Raw genomic sequence first — 16584 nt, forward strand, 5'->3', positions numbered from 1 at the left:
TTACTGCTCATCTCTCCAATTTATTTTAGCTTCTCCACATTCTGTTTCCTGAGGGAGTGCTGAGGGAGCATGGGACATCCCCAGATATGCCTGGGATGATTTATTCTCCCCATGCACCATAATTCCCCCTTCAAGGAGGATGTCTTGTATGCATGTGGAAGTCGGTGTGTACGTAACTGCTCTATTCTCCTCTTTTCTTGCAAGGAATGTCTGCTTAATCACTATGGTGCTAATCACAGCTATAGGTTACGTGTGTGTGTGGTTTTATACCTATTCTTTTTGAAAATGCAGGAGAGAAAATTACTGGTTCAGCATCCTTCAGTCAAATCAGGAGCGCGTGTCTCGTTGGAGCCGCGCAGTTTGCCCAAGAAGCTTTTCCAAGCTTTGGGACAACCTGGAAATCTTCACTTTGACTCACAGCATTTTGTAGTGTGGGATTATTTAGGGAAATTGTGTCAAATTCCAGACTATTATTCCTGAGTTGCCCAAACTCAGCCAAATAAGCACACAGAAATGCATGATACTCTGTGTAGTATGTGGGAGCAGAACTTAAAATGCTGGAAAATTTCAGTTAATTAAGTATTGGATCCACAGGATTACAGATCTCCAGCTGGATGAACATTGTCCATGGTCAAGGGTCTGCATATGAGCATAGCTACGTGAGTGTGTACTTCTGTTTATGCTGGCTACAGGGGCACAGCTGGTATTCGATCTGGGATGAAATCTCCTGCTCCAAAGTCACTCCTTGGAAAGTCTTGAGCAGATTTGCGTTGGCTGGTTGGGTTGGTACCTGGCCACTGGGTTGTGTTGTGTGACTGGGGTGTTTTTGATGGAGACTAAAAACAAATTTCTCACATCTTGCAGAACCACAGCCTGAATCCCCCATGATTTCTGAATATTTGTGAATGTAATAACAGGCCTCTGTGTGTGGCAGAAAGCTAGACACAGTCTGCCCACTTCCAAACAAAGTGAAAGCAAGTCGTGACTTGCTTTCCAGTTGGCCACATCCCAGCCATAGGTCTTGACGGTGGTCTAGATGAGATAACCATGTTCTCTTTGTGTGGCCTTAAATTCTGCCAAAATTCTAGGGGACAGAGGGTGAAGTAGCTTTTAAAGCACTTAGGGAGGAAAGGGTCTGTAGTAGTGCAGCAACAAGGGCACAGCTCCCTGGGACAGAACGGGTGCATCTGCTAAAGGGAATATCCCTCTGCAAGCACCAGTATTTTGGGAGCTGGGAGTTACATAGCCCTTCTACCTGTGATGGAAAGGATGGGTGTCCCTACAATGACAATTTAATTTTTAAAAGAAGGGAGCACAGGCTCCTGGAGCATGGATTTAGTACACATAGTTTCTGAAAGGACTTTACTAGCCAACTTCTCGATAAGCCTGTATCTCCTAGGCCAGTCTAAGTTGGGCCTTTCAAGCAGACAGCCCTGAGGCACTGCTCTGTGTCAGGATCAGGACTTTAGGGCTGTCTGCACAGTAAGGATGCAAAGCTTGTTCTGCACCCAGGATTATATATAGGAAGGAAAGTATGCTTCCTCAAACTGCTTGCTGCTCTGCAACTGAGTGTACCCTTTCAGAGGTTATTATAACCCAGAAGGAGCACTGAATTTGCACTTACACTGCTGCTGCCACCTCAACTAGTTCATTGAGAAATAGCACTCACACTCCTGCTGCGGTGTGATGACTCTTCCAGGGTCACCATGATCCTTGAGTCTCAACATCTCAAAGTATGAAAAGTATATCTGTCTTCAACGGAAACTAGTTGCTATTTGTGATTCAGACAGAGTTCTACTCCTTGAGCTGCTCAAGGAGAAGATGAGTGAAGGTCGTGGACCTTTGTGCTAGTGCTGATGGCCACCCTGGGGCTCCCTGCAGGGCATGGCCAGGCCTCCTGGGCTCCACTGACCTCCTGTCGCTCTGCAGGAGCTGTACTTGAAGGGATTGGTGCACTGCACATCAACCCAGACAGGCACTGGCCCAAGTATGGGGCATGTGCAGCTCTCCAAGGGGAGAATGCCAGACAGAAAACTGCATGGAGCAGCTGGCTGAGGCTCCTGTGACACTACCACACAGTCAGGGTGCTTGCAGCTGAGCCTTCCCCACTGCTGCAGTGACTTTTTCCACATGGAGCATCACTAGTTGTCTTTGAATACCTGAATCTGTCTTCTGTCAGTTGTGCCCAGTACCAAAACCAACTGCACAGTGCTGGGTTGCTGTTTGCTGCCCGGCCACCCAATCCATCCACTTCCCACTGGCTGGGGGTTTGACCCACCTCTGAGCCCACTAATCTTGGGTGATGACCTAGAGTTTCTCAGGTCCAAAACACCACCAAGAAAAAGCAGCGTGCCTTTTTAGTAGGTCCACACTCAGAGCATTGCTTCTCTGTGCCTGCTCTTCACTGTCCCCAGTTTAGTTCTGGCACCCCAACTTTAGCTCTTCTTGTCACCGTGCTGTCTCACACCCCTAGTGAGGAGAGCGATGCTTCAGTTCACACCCCTTGCCTTGTGAGTGACCCTTCGAAGAAATCCGTGTAGTGACACAAGTGATTTTTATTGAGTTGTAGGACTGTATTTTATGCTCTGAAGGAACATTTACTTCATATAAAGGCTTTGACATTTTTATAGAAGTGGCTATAACTGTGTTATTTCATACAAAGAAGAATTTATTAAGCCTGGATCTGAATCTCCTTTTTATGTTATGCAAACGACTAATAACAACCCTTCTTCATTACCAGCTCAGTGCTCAGGCCAGGGCTATTAAATCCCCCCTTCCTTCAGTCTGCATCTATCAGGCTGCCACATTAGGCTGCAACATCATCAGAATTCATAAAACCAGCCCAGACTTGTACTGGGATTCGAGGCAACAAAATTAAAACCTGAGTTGCAGAACACAATGTTTCTTTGGCTGTTGTTGAGGTATTTGGGGGCACGGTCTGTTGACTGAGGCATGACAACACCTTCATCACTTGTAATTATAAAAAAATTTCACAATCACCATATAGTAGGGAAAAAAATAAAGGTTCATTTCTCTCACTGCTCTGCTCAGATTACACATTCTGCTTTTTGTATTTTCAGGAGTGGTTTCCACTGTGTACCATCCGGACGTGCAATCTTCCCCTCCAACACTGCTACTCCTTTCTCTGCTCTTGTCCTGGAGGTGGCTACAGAGGAGGGTATGTGACACTGGGAAGGGCTACTGGGATGTGCCTGGGAAGACTCCATTGCATTCTGGGTGATCTTTAGACCTTCACACTTGTAAGATTAAACTCAGTTCTCTGAAAAATCTTTCAGTGGGTTGGATATTTGCTTGGGGATTGTGTGATACACTAGATATTTAAAAGCAATGAGGACTTCACCTCACGTAAAGTCAACAGAACAGAGAAGTTCTTGAGAGAATAGCCATCCTGGGCTCATCTGTGGCTGGATATTTGGGGACAGTCCCCCAGGAGTCATGTGTGCACTGAACTTTAGCAGTGTATCCCAAAAGAAAAGCCCATTTCTCCTCAGTCTGGGATGACCACCCCACCCCTGAATCTGGGTAAATGAGCTGAGGACAAGAGTTGTTTCTCTGGCTTCTGCATGTTCTGAAAATACAGCTGAATTGAGTCCTGTAGGTGAGAAAAGCAGAGGAAGACCTTTTTTTGTGGATGTGGATAGGATTTTGTGTGGGCTAAACACCAACTGTTCAGCATCTTTTGTGGATGGATCCAGCCCAACCGATCTGAAGTGGCATGTGCTGAGCAAAAAAATACATATCTGAGGGAGTTTCTAGCCATCATCTATGGAAGAAAGGGAAAAGAAAAAGGCATTCCTGTGAGTTTCATATTCTTGGCAGGGGAAAGTCAGTGCTCTTGCTAGAGCAATTCCAGGAGCTGTAATTATGCTTTTGTGTATCAAAGGAGAAGGGTGTTTACACCCAGCCTCGTCTCTGGGTAGATGAGATGTTCTGTCTTGTGAAATTGTCACCTTCAGGCTGGCTGCTCTCACACAGCTAATGCAGAGCACAATTTTCCCCTGCAGTGTAGTTGTAGCAACCTGCCAATGTTCACCCAAGGCAACACCAGTTTTCCCTGCTTTCACGGCCTTTAGGTCAGACTCTGGCCTGACAGAGAGTGCTAATGCAGATTCTTCAGAGCTCAGTCTGTGACTTCCATTATAAAGCATTAACTCTATAAAAAAAGAAATGTGTTAGTATTCCAGCAAAACACAGACATAATTTAGATACAGGATAATTACCTGTAGTGAAGCCTGGATTGATGTGAGCATCAATCTGCTCTTTCTGGATTCATGTCCAGCCTTTCATTGGCACTCCTGGGCATGCCCCAGGTCTGTTGCAGAAATGGCTGTGCCGAACACCCACGGTCCCAGTGCAAGGACAGCCATGGGCTGGGGGCTCTGCTGGCAGCTGGGTCCTCAGAGGTGCTGCTGTGGTCTGGGTAAGATACCCAAACACAGGATTTGGGTATCTTATAGTTCACTGATGAGTAGAGCAGGTAAGGACTACAAAGCTTCAGCCTAAAAATGAAAAATAGTTGCTGGATTATGAAATATTATGCAATTAAACTAACATATTTTTTCCCATTTAATAGCCAGAAATAAACTTCTTTGATTATGGCTCAGCTGCCTTTCCCCCTCTACCAAAATAATTTCAGAAAAGTGCAGCCTGCCTCTAGAAACAGCTTAAAAACAGGGGGTTTAATGAAACAGAGTTAAACAAAACCCCAGACCCAGTCATCCTTCCCACCCAGGGCTGCCAGACGTTCACGGCCACCCAAGCCTGATCTGAGGGTTCAGCCCAGCGATGCTGAACAGAAGACCCCGCAGCCCGGAGGGTCGCGGACACGGGTGGGTGGGTGGGATGGTGCCGGGTGGGCTCCTCGGCGGCGGGTGCTCATTCCCTGCTGCGCAGCTCCATCTAGGGGCTGCTGCCTACCCGGGAGCAGCCGGAGCCCAGCATCTCCCTGGCAGGATTCCGGGAAAGGGCAGCTCCGGGAAGGGGAATGCCGTGGCTGCAGGAGCCCCAGAGTGTGCCAGCTCCGGAGCTGCCTCCAGCCCTGCTCAGGGGTATGGGAGCGAGAAGGATTTTGTTATCTAACGTGCTGCAGCCCTGGCATCAGCAGGATTTGAGCCTGGGAAGCGCAAACAGGATGCAGTGGTTTGGACAGGCAGAGGTGACTCTTTGCGATGGCACTGGACACATTGCTCAGGCTCTTAGAAGCAACCCCTCTTTCCATCAGGTCTCTTCTCAAACATAATCTGAATAAATTTCTTCACTGAAAGGGTGGTCAAGCATTAGAAAAGGCTCCCCAGGCAAGTGGTAGAATCACCATCCCTGGAAGTGTTCAAAAAACGTGTGGATGGGGTGCTTGTGAACAGGGTTTAGTGATGGACCTGTCACTGTTATGTTAATGATTGGACTCGATGATCTTGGAGGGGAAGTTTCTGGTATGGTTTTCTTTGTTGTACTATGTAGAAAGGACTTTAATGAGGACCAGGTCTGAGGTTCTCTGAGGAGGACCTTGTTTTTCAGCTCCTCAGGAAGCTCTGTATCCCTCATGTCCCATGAAGCTGTTCAGGGGGGAGGAAAACAGATGATTATCAGTGTTAGGCTCTGGGGGGGAATGGGACATTGCAGCCTTTACAGGAGCCATGAAGGGAAAGAAAAAGCAAACCTCATGGCATTATGCATTTTCCTTTATAGGAGAAATAAACCCTAAAAATGTGCAGATTCTGAATGTCTAACGTAGGGAAAGGGCTGGGGAAGTCCAACTGTGAGCCAAGTCACTCTGCTCCAGGCTTACCGGAGAGCTGGTGAGTGGTAATATGACCAAGGACTAATTGCCTTCAAATAACTGGAAAACCAGCTCCAGGGCAGCTACAGCTGACAGGGAACCTGCTAGCTCTATCTGAAGCATATTCAGGAACAGATCAGCAGCAGCGAGAGTCTGCACATAAAGTCAAGACTTGCAAGGATTTGCTAGTTAATGTTGCCAGAGGAAAGATTGCAGTTATGCCATAGCAGTGAAAGGAACACCCTAATCCTTAACTGAGTTTGCTGACAACCACAGTTACATCACACTCACCCATTTTTCAATGTTTTAGATTAATTTTGAGGGGGTCCTTCTAAACTGAAGAAAAATTGGCCAGAAAATGACATCTTTTCTCTTCTGTATGCAACAGTCACCATGTCTTAACATAAGGTTTCATTAAAGGCCAAATTCCTATCAGTCTCAGCAGAAAGAGTAACAAGCAAAGGAAAGACCAGCAAGCGAAAACACCTCGTTGCAAGAAAAAGTCAGGGAGATTCAATGAAATGTGATTATTTATTTAGAAAGTAATTGCTTTATCATTGGTAGATGTCAGTGAAACAGAAACATTCATCACCAGCCTGGAGCTACCACCAAACTGACGTTCACATTCCCATGCCCTGTATGCCAGGTACTGAGGTGTACGCTGTTCGCTGCAGCCAGATCAGTTGTGGATGAGGGGGAGAAAGGGTAGCAGTCCTTTGGTGTCCTGGTGAAAGGCCTGGCAGAGGTAAAGGGGTGTTTTCTCGTTTTCACATAGATAGCAGAAGTGTGTGCCTGTCATGGGGCAGAGACGTGAGGTAATGGAAAGTTACGACAGTGGAAAGCAAATAGAATCCTGCCCAGGCTTCTGCACCTCCAGGTCCTCTAAAGCTCCCTGTTCTTCAGCAGCTTGTCAAAACACACAGGTCCCTACATGCAAAACAATTACAGAGGAGCACTGATGTGTTTGCCAGTGTGCTGAAAAGACTAAAGGTAGTGAGAAGCCATCACCTGAAAGGAGGGGCCATCATGTCGAAAGGAAAGGTTGAGAAATACTGGCCTCTGCAGCACACAGGGTGCTTTACCCCCTTCACATCTCCCCATGACTGCATCCCGTCCAGCCAAAGTCTGTGGATCACGGTCCTTCACTGCCTGCTGGAGAGCTGCTCCAAAGATCCCTATCTGTCCCTGTGTTCACCAAGAGGTCTCCAGTGGCAGGCTTGAGTATTTTGTCTTTTCTGTGCTACTGTATGTAGAAAATCAGAAAAAATTAAGTCTAAATCCTGACACCCTCTGAGAGCTTAAGCTGTTTCCCAACGTGAGTTTTAAAGGCTGTGACATGTGTCCCTGGTGAGGTCTCGGAGGAGTTGTGGTGGTTCCACATGTCTAGGGAGAGGACCACCAGTTCTGGTGTGCAGAGGAAGTGGTGACTTTCTCCCCTCTTTTTGATATCTCCAGAGCTCCAGATTTTCATATCCCATACCCCTTCTGCGGTTAAAAAACAAACAGACACATATTTGCATTTTTAAGATGTAGAAACGAACCATCCTTGTAGATATTTGACTACACATTTGTGCAGTGACACGTTCTGTACTTGCCTTTTTCCTGGAGCAAAGCGAGCATGTGTGCTTTGGATTAGGCAAAGTGTTTCACTGAGAGACTTCACTGAGAGCAAGGACACGCTGTTGATTCACTCTGCAGCATCTCCTGGTGACTTGCTCCTCCTTGTGCCTAACAGGAAAGCTGGGTAAAGAGAGAAGCCTGACTTGCACCTCTCCATCCTTCTTGGTGGAGAAAATATGAAGTGTGCTACTCAGTAAATTAAATACTAGCATTCGTGGTGCCTTTGAGAAGTGTTCATTCACCCGAAAGCTGAACTCAGGCTCTGGCTGGATTTATAAATGTCTTTTGGGTGAGTACAGGATCCAAACAAATAACTCCTGTCTCTGTAGCTGACCTTGGAGAATTTTATTAGCTAATTAAGGTGCCAAATGCAAAGGACAGAACTGAAGCCACAGTGTCAGTTAAAATTTAGTTACTCTGTTAATTGAGTTGAGGAAGTCTGGATTATATCATAAGATGCTGGCATCCTGTATGGCTATTAGAATATTACCATTCATTTTACTGGAGAATGCAAATAGCATCACTGTCATACTGAAGGATGGCATAGCATGTAACAGGATGGTGGAAAAGCTGGTAATTTTATAAAAGTTTATAAATTTTGGTGTGTGGATGGCCTAGTGAGCTGGATCTCTGCAATGCTTTCCAGGACACAGGACGAACAGGGACTATTTTTTGTGTCAATGCAATGAAAATAACATACAGATTCTCTGGAGCAGGGAGAAGGGAAAGCAATTTTCATGTAATTGATGTTGTGAAGCTTATCAGAAATTCTTCACTTTTAGGACTGTTTCAACAATGAAATTACAGGTTTTTAAATCCTCCCACACAATGCAGTCATATAGTAATATCACTAATTGTTGTGATACAGTATTACTTACTCCCAAGTACTGCCTTTTTTATTGCTGGTTTAAAGTACATGTGTCCGTATGTGTTTGTATCTATCAATCTTCTGTCTAAACCAAATCTCTCTGCTTAGCTTGAGAGTCCTGTGGGTCCCCTGCACTCAGCCTGTGCCAGAATGTTGACTGGCCATAGCAGAGCTGCAGGTAAGCTGAAGGTGTTCTTCCTCCTCCTTTGGGAGTGGATGCTTCCACCACAAAGCCAAAGGTTTTAGGAAGTGGAGAGATCCAGTAGTGTCTAGGAGAATCTGAAATCTGTATTTCTGATATTTTTGGGGGGAGCGTGGAGACAATTTTAATTCTTTTTTCTCTATGGTGATGCATGGAAACAATGTTCCCTAAAACATGCTCTTTACTGGTCAGCCACACAGGGTGATTTTTATTTTATCCTAATTCCCAGTGTGTCTGTCTATACAGTGTGGACACAGCTGGCTTGTGGATCTCACTTGGTAATACTATTTGTTTGAATTCTGGTGGCTACTCAAATGCACCAATGACTACCGCAAAGGCTGCTTTGAACACAGTAGCTGTTCTTTCCACCTTATCTTCTATGTTTTGCACCTGCAGACAAATATACAAAGCTCATAACTTTATCTCGCATATGCAAAATGATCTTCAAGGGCATCAACAGAAAACAGGGGCAAACAATAATCAAATACATGCATTTATCCCAGTTGCTTTATTTTTACTTATTTATCAGCAACACAGTAGTTTCAAGTAAAAAGTCCTCAGAAGACTGATTCCCTTTCATTAAAGGGAAAAAACATCTATCTCATGCACATAACCATGACACGAAAAATGCAAGTTTAAGTCTCTCCTTTGCCTCGATCTGGACAAGTTTCTATGACTTGGGCAGGCTTTTTAGTATCAGATATGGGAATGGGGGTCCTAGAAGTATTTAGCTGAATTTTTGGGGGTTTGACTGCTCCACTAATAACTTCTTAAAGGTCTACAGTTTCTAGTGCCAGCTCCTTACAGCACCTGGACAAAGATTTCCCCAATTCTGGTTATAAAAAGATGACAAGAGGTCTGCCAGGACATGATTAGAGCCAGAAAACTTTGATTTCGAATTAATTAATTAATTTTAAAGGAGTTTGGGACTTTGAGATCTAATCAAAATGAGGTCTTTATTTCATAAATTGGATTATTTTCAGAACATATGCATTTCAGAACAGAAAATTTGCATTTATGTCCCGGAATGGGCTTACGGAGTACTTTTACCCCTGTACTGTCCTTTCAAGGACTTAATGTTAGTAGTAGGTGAAGTAACCGTAATATTACACATCTGCCAAGAGAAGTAATTTTTTTGTTCACCATGTCACTTTTACAACTATCAGGTTTTTTCAGGTATCCTTTTTAAGTATGTGGGGTTTTGGTTTTTTGCATTTTGTTTCTGACGCTGTGAGATGAAGGTAAAACACAGTCCAATTCCTTCTTGAAATGATGGTTCGAGACCCCGAGGGCCTGTGCTGCTTCAGCACTCACCTGCAGGAAAGGGAAGGCTGCAATTCTGCTGCTGAGGGTATCTTTTGAAGGAAAAGGTCTGTCATCCCAGAGCTAGTAGGCATAAAGTATTACAGTTCCCATTGCACAAAACAACAGCCTTTTTACGAGCAGACATTATTCAAGCCATAAAACCCGTGCATGTTTCCGTCCTCTGTTAAATGTGTCTCTAGATCTATCCAGGGAACAACTGCTTTTCCAGTTTATTTGTACGGGTGGAGTTGAGGAACACATTTAATGTTTGTTGCACAATCCCCTGCTATTCAGACTTATGGATTGCTCTTTCCCTACTGCTCCCAGTGCACTGCAGCCCTGGCCACATCCGTCCCAGCGTGGAGCTGAGTGAGCCAACCCCAAAACATGCTCTGATAGTACAAGGTATTGCCTAGTTGCATTTCCTCTACTCACCATCTTTCTTCCAGTGGTGCCTGTGAATTCAGCAGGAGAACAGGGTTTTTTTCTGTGTCACCTGCTGGGACTCTGCTGCCCTGCTGTCCCCACTTGGTGCCTGCAGAGTGTTGGTTGCCAAAGGAAAACCCACTCCAGGAGCAAGCTGGCAAAGATGTAATGGGGATGATGGCAGGTAGAGTTCATGCCTGTGCCTCAGCCCTAATTGGTTTTCTAGTATAAGTGCAGGTAAATTCCTTAGAGAATCAGATAAGGAAAATAAAAGCCTAACACAAAATAAATGCAGAAGACCCCCCTACACTCCTAAAAGAATGGTTTTAGTGCTTCTGTGTTTGGATATAAAAGTAGAAACACTTCTAGTTTTCTATGGTTTTTATGGGCACTTAGAGCAGCCCAATTGTTCTGTACTTGCTGATTATTTTTTTCTTGGAAAATTTCTAGTGTTAACTAAAAATTGATCTCCTCTTTGTGACTAAACCTTTTAGCAAAGGTGGAAAGTGTTCGTGATCTGCCTTAGCTAAACAATAATGTGTCATATTAATCGGATGTGAATTTTTTGCACACATGATCATGTTACAACCAAGGAACAAATTTTCATCAAATGAACAGGTAGAACTTCTCTAAATTTAATTGTTGTTGGTATTTTATTGTTTTATCCTGATATAGTGGCAAATAAATTATAGAATTATCCACCTCACCACCCCTGCATTTTCCTGCCCCAGAAAAGAGAGTTACACTAATGGAAAAGGGATGTTGAGGTTTATTTGGTGCTAGAAAACAGTGACAGAAAAACTGAATGCTATGGAACTCCAAGTTGTAGACTTCAAAGGGAACACACCTGTTATGCTTTACTAGCTGGGTCCTGTGTTCTAGACAATAAATTAATTTCCTAGGAATTAATAACTCCTTATTATGATTGGTTAGCTACAAAAATCTGAAAAGTTTGACCTCTGCGATAAGTATAGGCACTGTCATGTCTCAGCAGTTGGGGGTAACAAGCTGAGCATTAATCCATCCTTTGGAAGATCTTTGTAGATAAGGCTTTGATCCACAACATTCTCCTTGAGATAAGAGGGAGTGCCTGAGTCTCTGCACAGTCACAGCCAGGTGCTGGTTTGATGTTGCCTGTGCTTGGGAGTGGAAACAATCACTCAGGTGAACAGTGCAATGAAAACAGTCCATTAACTGGTGGAGTTACATCATGTCTGGGGAGCTCAAAGAACAGAAACTGCAGCTGTGCAATGTAGAAAGTACACTTCAGTAAAGACCCCACTGGGGCTCCTGTCATGCCTTACCAATACTAAGATTTATTGTATTTCAAGGGCTTTGTTGTGGTCTCTTTAGGTTGAGAGTTTCCTTTCATGTGTCGGATGTTCCTGTTAATGTCAAAGCTAGTTGTCATGGCAATTTTTAAATTGTTTAATGGGCTTTTTAAATCTTCTAGAGTTTAAATCATACTGTACTGCATGGTAAGATTTTTGTGGAGAAGGCTACAGGGTGAGAAGATACCAGAAGCTTCCCCTATGTCCAACAAAGCCAATGCCAGCCAGCTCCGAGATAACCTGCAACTGGTCAAGGCTGAGCCCATCAGAAACATCACCCCATAACTCTCCATCTTCCAGAAAACCTTTTGCACTTTCCAAAGCTAACTATAGCCCAAATAGGAGTGGGAAAGAGATATGTTTTCTGTGCTTTGTGCTAATATACACTACTTTTTGGAAAAGTACCGTCCCCCCCAAAACTGCAAAAGAATTCTACAACATCTGCTCTATGGTCAACACTATTTGTCTGGGCAGAGGTATGGAATGTCTCATTCTGGTTTAATTGCATGTAACATGTAAAACTTTTACTACATTTGCCTCTACAAAAAAAGAAGATTTCTCTTTCTTTCAGTATCTAGAGTCTCACCTGAAATTGGTAAATATTAGTTGACTTCTATCAGCTGTGGGAATGAAGCCTTTCCCACTCTGTTAATGTAGGTGCCTCAGGTATTTCACAATGCCTGTGGAAGGCAGCCACTTCATCAGTAGCCCAGTGTTTTCATTGCAGAATGACAGCAGTAATAGCAGGAGGTGAAAATTACACTGTGAGACTTCTAAGCTCTATTAGCTAAGAGGGGTGTCTAAACTCTTTGCTCTAACTTATCCTGGAATGTGCAGTAACAGGTAATATAGCCCTATAATGCTTAGATAACCCAATGCTTTGCTAACCCAAGCATTGATGTTACTGTGGTTGTATTTCCACAGCACCTGGGTGGGCAACTATGCAGCATGCTCTATGCTTGTTGGGCTTTCAGCCTGGATTATCACAAAGAGTTTTAAACAGTCAGCCAATCCATTCATTTTACCTTTCGTTAAACTCACCTCTTTTTTTCTGGGGTGTAGAGGTTGACAGAACAGATAAATAGAGTATTTACAGTAATGCTGGAGTCAAGAACATGAAGAAACTGAAAGAGGAAGGGGTTGGTAGGAAAAGCTAACATCTCTAATTAGATCAACAGAAAAAACCCACAGTGTTCTAGCACAGAAGTCCTCATTATTCAGCAACAGAGACTTACAGTCCCTACAATTGTCTAAGCTCTATCAGATGGTGTAATAAAAGACTTTATTGCTCCCTACAAATGCCAGGTCTCTTATATAGGAATTGTCCCACTACACTGCATATCCAGTCATAAACATTATATATCCTTCCCCCTAGCACAGCAAACCATGACTTTAAATAAAACCCTGTCTGACATCTTCCTGCTCTTCTACCCCATCTCCTCTGGGGCTAAGCTCTAACCATGTACAAACACTTACTAATTGTAAGCAAGTGGATAACAGTTTCAAAGGTAAGGCTGCACAATACTACTTGCTTGCTGCTGGGAAATGTAATTTCAAAAGCCAGACCCTTGGATCACTTGGCACTTCTGCTAGACCAGGCCATGCAACTGAGCTTGTTATTGGTTCCAGTAACTACAGTCCATTCCCTGTTTCTGCTCCTTTTCTGGTCATCTTCCTTTCTGATATATTACCATGGAAACAAATCTTGAAAAAAGACGTATTCACAAGCAGGTGGTTTTGTTTTTAGATACCATCTCTTCAGTTTTCACCTTTACAGCACTGGTCCTGTTGGGGGCATTCTCTTTCTCCAGCTGCCACTAGATGGTATTGCTTCAGCAGGCACCTTCCCACCTGCTCTGCACCCTTGCTGAGACACAGACCACCAAAAAAGCAGGGGCTGGCTTTATTTTTTATATTCTTCAAGCATCTCCTGGCAAATGTTGTTGAGGAGAATGTCTTAGAAAAGCAGATATTTAGCCTCGGAATTGACAGCTTCTTGTGCTTGCAGCACAGTTTCTGCTTAAGGGCAAGTTTTGTACTTGCTCTATAATCCAGAAGGTAAGACAGGTCTGTAGTCTGCCTGAAATTTCAGAATTCAGGTATCGAACCTGAAGCAAACAGGCAAAACTTTGTATGCTCCAAGTCTTTTAAATAACTAACATGAAAACGCGAATGAAAAGCTTATTTTTCTCTCACAGTTGCAAAATTTTTCTAATAGTTTTGTATTTCCTTTCTGTGCTCGCAAAAGAAAAGCAGTTGAACATACAGGAAGTCATTCAGCAAAATCATTATAAGTCTAGTAGATGAAAGCATTAGTGTGATAAGATATGAAGTAATTTTATATTAAAAGTTAATGACTTGGACTGTTCAGCCTTAGGAGATTCACTACTTTCTAATCCTTTATGGTAAGTTTATACGATGTGAAACTTATTCCACTTTTATGTTTCTATGTTTTGTTCTTTTCTTATTAAACTGACTTATGTCATTATTTTTCCTACTGGAGAAACAAACAGGAAAGTCAAACCAGAAGTGGAAAGAACATCATCTAGCGATTAAATGTTCTCCGCATCCACATTCATACTTTTTTAATCATACGATTTATATCTTAACTATAACTTAACTTCACTGATTTTTTTGATACATTATTTTTATTCATTGAGAAATTAAACTCAATTCATTGAGTAAACAAAACCTGCTCCCACAGGTTTGTGGAATTTTGTGAGTGGCTAGCTGGATTTTAATTAGGTGTTTTGAAGAACTAGTTGGAAGGTTTAAAGTAGTGTTGCACAGCAAACCCTCCTTGCATCCCCATCCAACTGAGTAGGGGCTACAAAACCCCCCCTTGTCCACACCAGCCCTCTTCTGCCCCCCTCATGCAAACTGTCTCTCTTGCTGGCTCAGCTGGTAGTGGAATCAAACATTAGGAGGACTGTTCTATTTTAAAAGAGCACAAAATTGGTTGGTTTACAGTGAAAGTGTGACCACAAGAGCCAGACCTGACCCTGTAAGCACTGAACTGCCTGAGCTGTGCTGCATCTTAACGAGCAGGAAAGAGTCGCCAGCCAAGCTACGTTCATTGCTGGGAAAAAAAAATGCTTCTAACAACATTCAACTTCTTTCTCACATATACTGGAGAAAACATAATAAAAGGCCTCACTATGCAGAATCAGAGGGTAGAAAATGAGTGCTGAAGACAGTGTTGCTCCTTGCCTTCCACCTTTACACGCTACAGCTGCCAGTGCAATTTAGTGTCCCTTGCCTCTAGCCCAGGCAGAAGAAACTCACTCTGAGTAAGGTCTGAGAGACAAGCACACAGCAGGAACCACCAAGAACAAAGTGCTTGTTTCCTGATCTTACTGATTGCAAGGAAAACAACCCTCTCCTATTTCTTCTCTTGCAGGGCAGCAGGATGCCATGCTGGCCCAGGAGGGAAAGAAGAGGCCACTGTGCTGTGTGGCACTGCAGCAAGAAGCAGGGCAGAGGCCACCGTGCTGGGCTGCAGGAATGCTGGATATCTGCACACTGCAGGAAAACATGAGGAAGGAGTCATGTGTGGAGTTAGTGACTCACACAATTAAGATTTGGCATGGCTGAGTGGGAAGATAGCAACATGGTTTTCCCATAAAAGGGGCAAATATGTTATTGCTGTGGTATATGAGATTTAATTAAATGGCAAGGTCAATTCAACTGCTTCCAGAGCTTTTATTTGGAAGCTTGCAAGGCTTTGTTTCCTGCTAAAGCTGTTCATTGAGTATTACCAATTAGTTTCCCTGAAAATGAGACCGATTTCATAGAAGAGACTGTAACACTCTGGGCTTCTGTTGAAAAGCTGTGTTCAAGTCAGTTCCTTGGTGAGTATTTAAGCAGAGTAGCTTCAATAGGAACATGAATTAATAGCTTGAACAGAGTATCACCTTGGAAATGCTTACTGCCCACCAGGCTAGAGGAGAGTGAAGTCTGCCTGGGTCCTTAGTCTCTCATTTGCAGCACCTGTTAGTTATTACCTGTTTCTCTCAGATTTTGACCAGAAGTTTTTTCTTTGTCTGGAGAAGGAATTTCAATTTAGTGCCAGGAGAGCAGGAAACCTTTAAATGAACAAACCCCCCTCCTAACAGGACAACATAGAGACGATTTGCAGTTTCCTTTTAGCAAATGCCTTAGCCCTGTGTTATTTCATTTATGGTGTTTTGTACTGGTGAGTTCATCAAAATGTGTCAGCTCCATGGGGTTTTTTGGCTCCAAGACCACTGCCATTTGCTGGTAAGCCTTGACCTTTACCCAAGACATCTGATGGCAATTTTGCTGTGCACAGACACTCTCCATCTCCCTCAAGGAAAGCACCCATACAGTGGCACTGATTGCGCTGCTGTTTCGAGCTGGTAGAGAACCTGCACAGGGTGGTTTTCTCTGTAGAGTCAACTCTGCCCAAGCCCAGCAGAAGCTGCTGCCACGGTCCAGACCCCAGGCTGCCCTCCATTGGTCCATCCCCTCTTCCCTCAGTCCCTTCATCTCTCCATCCCTCTGTCCCTGCATGCCTCCATCCTTCCATCCCTTCATCCCTTTGTCCCTCAATCTCTCAATCCCTTCATCCCTCCATCCATCCATCCCTTCATGCCTCCATCCCTTCATGCCTCCATCCCTTTGTCCCTCCTTCCCTCTGTCTCTTCACCCCTACATTGCTGTATCCTTGCATCCCTTTGTCCCTGCATCCCTTTGTCCCTCCACCCCTCCATCCCTCCATCTTTCCATCTCTCCATCCCTTCATCCCTCCATCCCTTTGTCTCTCCATCCCTTCGTCCCTCCACCCCTCCATCCCTCCATCTTTCCATCTCTCCATCCCTTCATCCCTCCATCCCTTTGTCTCTCCATCCCTTCNGAGATAACCTGCAACTGGTCAAGGCTGAGCCCATCAGAAACATCACCCCATAACTCTCCATCTTCCAGAAAACCTTTTGCACTTTCCAAAGCTAACTATAGCCCAAATAGGAGTGGGAAAGAGATATGTTTTCTGTGCTTTGTGCTAATATACACTACT

The 16584-nt window shown here is 44.0% G+C and overlaps 1 long non-coding RNA gene across 1 annotated transcript in view; it reads left to right on the plus strand.

Annotated features, from left to right (window-relative positions):
- The window catches only part of LOC108497243, a 71033-nt gene extending 55392 nt beyond the window's left edge, over window positions 1–15641 (plus strand). Inside the window, exons 3-4 of the long non-coding RNA XR_001874722.1 lie at window positions 3081–3178; window positions 14950–15641. This is a non-coding gene — a long non-coding RNA (uncharacterized LOC108497243). The remainder of the gene's footprint in view (window positions 1–3080; window positions 3179–14949) is intronic.
- Window positions 15642–16584: the final 943 nt, after the last annotated feature.

Source organism: Lepidothrix coronata, unplaced genomic scaffold (genome assembly GCF_001604755.1).
Source record: "Lepidothrix coronata isolate B3197 unplaced genomic scaffold, Lepidothrix_coronata-1.0 Scaffold2, whole genome shotgun sequence".
Classification (NCBI taxonomy): Eukaryota; Metazoa; Chordata; class Aves; order Passeriformes; family Pipridae; genus Lepidothrix; species Lepidothrix coronata.